The sequence below is a fragment of the Gossypium arboreum genome, chromosome 10 (assembly GCF_025698485.1).
Source record: "Gossypium arboreum isolate Shixiya-1 chromosome 10, ASM2569848v2, whole genome shotgun sequence".
Lineage (NCBI taxonomy): Eukaryota > Viridiplantae > Streptophyta > Magnoliopsida > Malvales > Malvaceae > Gossypium > Gossypium arboreum.
The window spans coordinates 105386791-105393558 of record NC_069079.1 but is presented as its reverse complement, the minus strand read 5'-3'; positions in this window follow the sequence as shown (position 1 = coordinate 105393558).

Here is a 6768-nt window from a genome sequence, read left to right as displayed (position 1 = left end):
TTAAATTCACTCACACCTAATCCTCACTTATATTCAAGTTTTACGCTCACACAAGCACTCAAAAAGAATGTCCCAAAAAGCATCGAAATGGCCTATTTATAGGTTAGATTTTATCAATATTTGCACCAAATTAAACATGGTTTGAATTCAATCATTTATCCATATTTTGAAATTCAAATGCTGGACTTCAACTCGAAGCAATTTAATATCAACTTTGGCTCCAATTAAGATCAAGTGAAAAGCTTTAAAGGATAATGATAAAGTTTACTGCCAACCAAAACATTCCTCTTTCTTTTTCCCATGCGAAGATAAATCTTTCAGCAAAAATAAAGATAATTTTAACTCGAACCAAGATCATTTGTTAATAAAAAAATCAAGATAAAAAAAAAGGTAAAAAATGCCAATACAATTCACTACATTTTAACTGTCCCAAGTAATGTTGAAACAAGTAAACCAAGGGCGGTTAATTAGATGTTTCAGTTGTTGTTCTATCGTAAATTTATATGCATGACTCACCTCTTCCAACAAGAAGGCTTGAATTTACTTTTTGAATATAAAATTATTTTATTGGCTTTTATAGTAGTTTTTACTATTTTGAGGCTACTATAATTTGGAGTTGAGTGATTAAGGAAAAACTTTAACTACTTTGTTTATAAAACTTTCAGGAATATAGAATAATAATTTATAAATGTACGTGTCTCATTTTCGTTTAGAAATGAGGATGAAGAGTCAATGGGAGTGGTTTTCCTCATAAGATGAAAATTGAGGACTAGATTGAATTGTACATAACAAACTTAAAAATAATCAAATAAAGAATAAGATTTAGAAGAGAAGAATAAACCCTGTGATAGTGTACACAACGCGTGAATTAGTAAAACTATGCACATCCACTACTTATTTCTTTATACTTTACTATATGTCTATATTATCTAATTTTGATTTAGACTTAAAGATGTTCTTGTTTTTGCAAGTCATATAAAAATTGACCATATGCATCTACTATTAATAGCCTTCGATATGGTCATGTTTACACAAAATTGAGATAATTTTTTTTGGTAAAAATGAGTAAGAAAATTAATAGAAATACTTGGAAAATGTTAAAGTTTTTTTTTTTTTGGCTTTTTATCATTTGCAAACTGCTTAAAGGAATTATCTTATGAAGTAAAATCACATGCATTAAAGTTGAGATATTTTATCTTGGGTTTAAGAGTTATTTAGTCCATAACAATGCCATTAAAGATATATTATGATAACTCTTTCAAGCAACCCTTGTTAATCTCATTTGTGTACTACAGTCCAAATAGTCAGAAACAGAGGAATTTATGGGATTCTCTGAAGGATTCTATTCCTTTGGATGGGTCTCATTGGGTTGCCAATGGTGATTTCAATGTCATTCTATCTTCGAGTGAAAAAAGAGGGGAAGAGTTAGGGGTAAGAGGTGCCCTTTCTTTAAGAGTTTCATGGATTCCACTCAGCTGCATGACTTGGGGTTTAGGGGTGCACAGTTTACTTGGCAGGGAGAGGGGATTTTTGAAAGCTTGGACAGGGCCATTTGTAATAGTGCGTGGAGTGAAAACTTTCCCAGTTCCTTAGTGATGCACTGCCATGTCTCAAATCTGACAATACGCCTTTAAAGTTGTCCCTTATGCCAGAGCTTCATTCTTTAAGAGGGAAACCGTTTCATTTTTTAGCTAGTTGGGTGGAGCACCCTGCTTTTTCAGATTTTGTTAAAAAGAATTGGAATTTGTCTGCTAGTTTTTCGGCCTTACATTCAAAGTTTACTGATCAGATTAAAAGTTGGAATAAGGAGGTGTATGGCAATATTTTTACCCGTAAGAAGGCCATAACTCGTAAGTTGCAGATTGTTTAGTTGAAGCGAGATTGGGATAACTCGAACTACCTTCATCAAGTGGAAATAGATATTAGAGAGGATTTGAGGACTGTGTTACATCACGAGGAAATCCTTTGGAGACAGAATACGCAGTGTGATTGGTTGGTTTTAAGTGATCACAATACCAAAATTTTCCACACGCGTACTTTGAGAAAACGTCAATAGAATAGAATTTTTGCTTTGAAAAATGGTATGGGTGATTGGATTATGGACGATGAGCAACTGAAGATTGGAGCAATTAATTTTTTCTCCACTTTGTATGGGGAGCATATTGGGCCTAAGAGAGATTTCCCTTCTAGTGCTTTTCAGAGGCTGAATGATGAGGATCTTAATTTTCTTAGTAGGCTAGTGACTGATGAGGAAATTAAAAATGCCCTTTTTGCAAAGGCACCCTTGAAGGCACTTGGAAGTGATGGGTATCATGCCTTGTTCTATCAAAGTCAGTGGGAGCATGTTGGCGACTCAGTTTGTAAGTGGGTCAAAGAGGTTTTTTAAGGTCAAGCCATTGATTCGGAACTTAATAATTCCCTCGTTGTGCTTATTCTGAAAGTTCAAAATCTGGAGGAGTTCTCTCAATTTTAGCCAATTAGCTTATGCTCAGTCCTTTACAATTGGTTATGAAGGCATTGTTAATCGCTTTAAAGTGGTCTTTTCGAGGATTATAATTGTAACATCCCGAATTAGGGTCTAGTCAGAACAGTGGTTTTGAGACCATAAACTCGAAATAAAAATAATTAATTTATGATCATTTGATGATCTATGACATGATTTCATGTTTGTGTGAAATTTTTATGAATAAATTCTATGCCTAAAGTGTCCAATTTGACCTTAGGGACTAAATTGAATAAGTTGAAAAAATTGTGTTCTAGAAGCTTTAAGCATGAAATTGCATTGGATTATTAATTAGAGGTCCTTAAATAGCAATTAGACCAAGGTCTAAAAATTTGGATAAAAATGGGCATGAATAGAAAAAATTTGAAAGAAAGGCCTTAAGGGCATTTTTGTCTTTTGGTAAATAAAAGAATAAAAAAGGGAAAAGAAAGAAAATTTTTCTCATCTTCTTCAAGTGCTAGCCAAAATTCCAAGAGTCACCATAGCTAGGGTTTGTTCATCTTTTGAAGTTTGTTTATAAGTACTCCCTAGCCCCGTTTTTAATGTTCTTTACATTTTTAAAGTTGTCATCAACCAATCTAGCTATTTTTATCAATATTTTGAGCTAGGGTTCATGTATGAAATTTGAACCATGTGTGACATGTTATATTTTGATGTTTAATAGAGGAATATGAATGTTTGATGTGTGATAAACATCTTTTTCTAATTGATTTTTAGTGAAAATACCTAAAAAGGTCTTGTTTGTAAAAGGTATAAAAATGAGTAGTAGAAATGTGAAATAAAGGAAAATATGGGCTGATATGAGATATAATATGAATCGGCTAGCTTAGGTAACCAAGAAATTGCATGCATTTCATTTTACAAGCCTAGGGTCTAAAGTGTAAATAAGTTAAAAGTTAGGGGTAAAAAGGTAATTTTACCTAAGTATGTGTTATGGGTCGATATGAGCAATGTATGTATTGAACAAGTTGAATTTGGCATTATAGATCAAGAAAAACGTGATTCGAGTCTTGATCGAGGAAAAAATAAAGTTTACGAAGATTAGGCTCGTTTCTATTATTTTATACCGAGGTAAGTTCATTTGCAAATATTACAACATGTATCATACTTTAAATGCTTTAATATTGCATGTATGGTAAGTATTTACATAATTGATATGATGTTGTATCATGTGTTTATTGCCTAAATATTATCATGAATAATGCTTTGATTATTCCATGAATATGTGAATGATGCTATGGGTATTGAAATCAACATTACGAGCAAGCTCAACGGAAATGTGATATCGAAGAATCCTGTTTGAACCTTAGGAATAGTTTAGGATACAAGTGACATGTCACTAGGAATTATGACATCCTAACTCATTGAGTTGTGGTCTGAGTTCGTGATATATATGACACATGTTTTGGCGTCCGAGTACTGGTCTCGTATATTCTTTAGATGGCGAGGTAGTCCGGCATGTGTTGTGAATAGCTGACAGCCTGTATGAACAGACTCCTAAGTAGCTCGTAAATGAGCAACATGTGATCTGAGATATGAGATAGCATTGGCTACATATGAGGCACTTAGGTGCAAGCTTCCGATGTATCTGATAGTATTCCGAGTGTTCAACGGGTAGTTTAAGAGAAGTTCAATGAGTAATCTTAATGATTTCACCAAGACAAGAAAGTAAGTTATTATGTGCAAGTGGGCACAGATACGTATATCGAACTCATGTGAAAGACATGAAATATGATGAGCTCGTAGTAAGAACTTGTGTATATATATATGAAGAATAAGTTTATGAAATTTGATAAAATGCAAGATTATGTTTGTTATGATGTATGTATGATTAACGCTTGTTTAAGTTGCATTTTATTTGCATGTGAACTTACTAAGCTTTATGCTTACCCCATTTCCTTCCCATCTCTTATAGCTTCACCAAGCTAGCTCGGGGATCGAAGAACGTCAGAGACTCGATCAAACTATCAATTGAACATTTAGGTATAGCTAGTCTTATCATTTTAAGTATGACATATATAGGGACTTAGTCTTTTTGTTATGTGTCATTTTGATTGGCCAAATGTGTTGGCTTATGAAAGTATTATGATTATTTTGTATATGGCCATGAGAGGTGGCTCATATTGATTATTTAGGTTGTAACCCTAATTATTGGTGCATGCATGCAAATGTGCTTATGATTTATGAGTGTGATGGATGGCATGTATGTTTGGTGTATGGAATATGACTAATGTGTATGCAATAAATGTGGTGCAAATGTATATCTTGAAAGCAGGTTAGCAAAGATGATAAATAAATATGAAATTCATGTGGAATGTCAATTCAAAGCATGATAGTTTGAATAGGTGATATGTTGACATTACTAAGTCATAATTTATCCATGAATGTGAATGTTTGAGTAATCAAATGTACCATGTTGCATGCCATGAAGTGAGTGTAAGTATGTGAGTGTTTAAGGGTGGCAATTGGCTTGGAAAATAGTCTAGAAATGTCCATACGGTTAGACAAACGGGCATGTGTCTAGGCCATGTGTGCTACACGGTCTGCCCCATGGGCGTGTGATTCGGCCGTGTGTCTCAGCCGTGTAAAGGACACGGCCTTAGGACATGGGCGTATGCCCAGGCCGTGTGAAGTCTGTACTTAATTTTTAGATTTTAATTTGCCACACGGTCTAAGCACACGGGCATGTGACTTGACCATTTGACCTTTTTTTGTTGATGACGTCATAGTCAGAGAGTTACACGGGTTAAGGACACGGGCATGTCTCGAGCCACACGGGATTGTGTGACTATACGGCCTACCCACACGGGCATGTGACTCTCTAAAACAAGAAAATTTTCTAAGTTATCCCGAAGTTCTGAAGGTTCTAGGTTTGGTCTCGAATCATATCCGATGTATGTTTTGGGCCTCGTAGGTCCTTATAAGGGACAATTTGCATGTGATTGAAAAGTTTTTAATTTGGATGGAATTTCATAGCCCGGTTTTGTATGTGTGCTTGTGTTAATGTCCAGTAACGCCTCAAACCCTATCTTGGCTTTGGATACGGGTAAGGGGTGTTACAATAATGCCTAAGCAAACTAGGTTTGTGGTTAGGAGGAATATTACTGATAATATCATTATAGCGCAAGAAGTTATCCATTCTATGAAGGGCACACAGAAGAATAGGAAATGGATGGCTATCAAAATTGATCTGGAGAAAGCTTATGATCAGGTTCGTTGGGATTTTATTGATGCTTTGCTTCAAGTTGCAGGTATTCCTAATTTTTTTACGAATTTTTATTATATCTGCAATTTCTAGCTATACTATGCAGGTTTTATGGAATGGTGTCCCAAACATAGAAGTTACAGCCTGTTAGAGGTGTTCGGCAGGGTTATGCCTTATCTCCTTATCTTTTTATTCTTTGCATGGAGTGGTTGGGGCACAGTATTCACAATGCTATTGAGACGAGCGCTTAGTCTTCTAGTAGGCTTACTCAAGATGGTCCACCTTTATCACATCTTTTCTTTAATGATGACTTGATTCTTTTTTTTCATGTTGAAAATGATTAAGCCCGAGTCATGAAAACATTCTAGAGGATGTTTGTGCCTTTTCGGTGCACCAGGTAAATATGCGAAAGCAATATTTTTTTCTAAGAGTGTAGGTGAACACTTGGGGAGGCATTTAAGCAGCTTTTTGGGTTTTCAGCAAGTTACTAATCTGGGGCTTTATCTTAGTGTGCCACTTTTTCATGATAAGGTTACTAGTAGCATTTTGCGCTTTGTGGTGGATAGAGTGCGTAGTAAATTGTCTAGTTGGGATGGATGCCAACTCTCTTTTGCTGGTAGAGTCACCTTGGGACAATCTGTTTTGCTTTCGATTCCCAGTTGCTTCATGCAAACGATGATGGTTCCTAAAAGAGTTTGTGAAGATATTGTAAGGATGGTAAGGAAATTTGTGTGGGGATCTTATAATGGTAGCTCCAAGATGGCCTTGGTTAGTTTGGATTCGATGTGCCAACCTAAGCCGCATGGGGAGCTGGGCCTTAGGTAATTGGAAAATAATAATATTACCTTCATAGTGAAAATGGGTTTTAACATCATTTCAAACGCTAATACCCTTTGGATTCAAGTTCTTCGGTCAAAATATAGAGTTCCTGGTGGTTTGCGTAAGGAGTTATCTAGGAGTCGGTGGTCCTTTCTTTAGAGGTCTATTTCTAAGGTGTGGCCACTCATTCGAGAAAATCTGGTTTGGTCAGTTGGTGATGGGAAGAGTATAAAATGTTGCC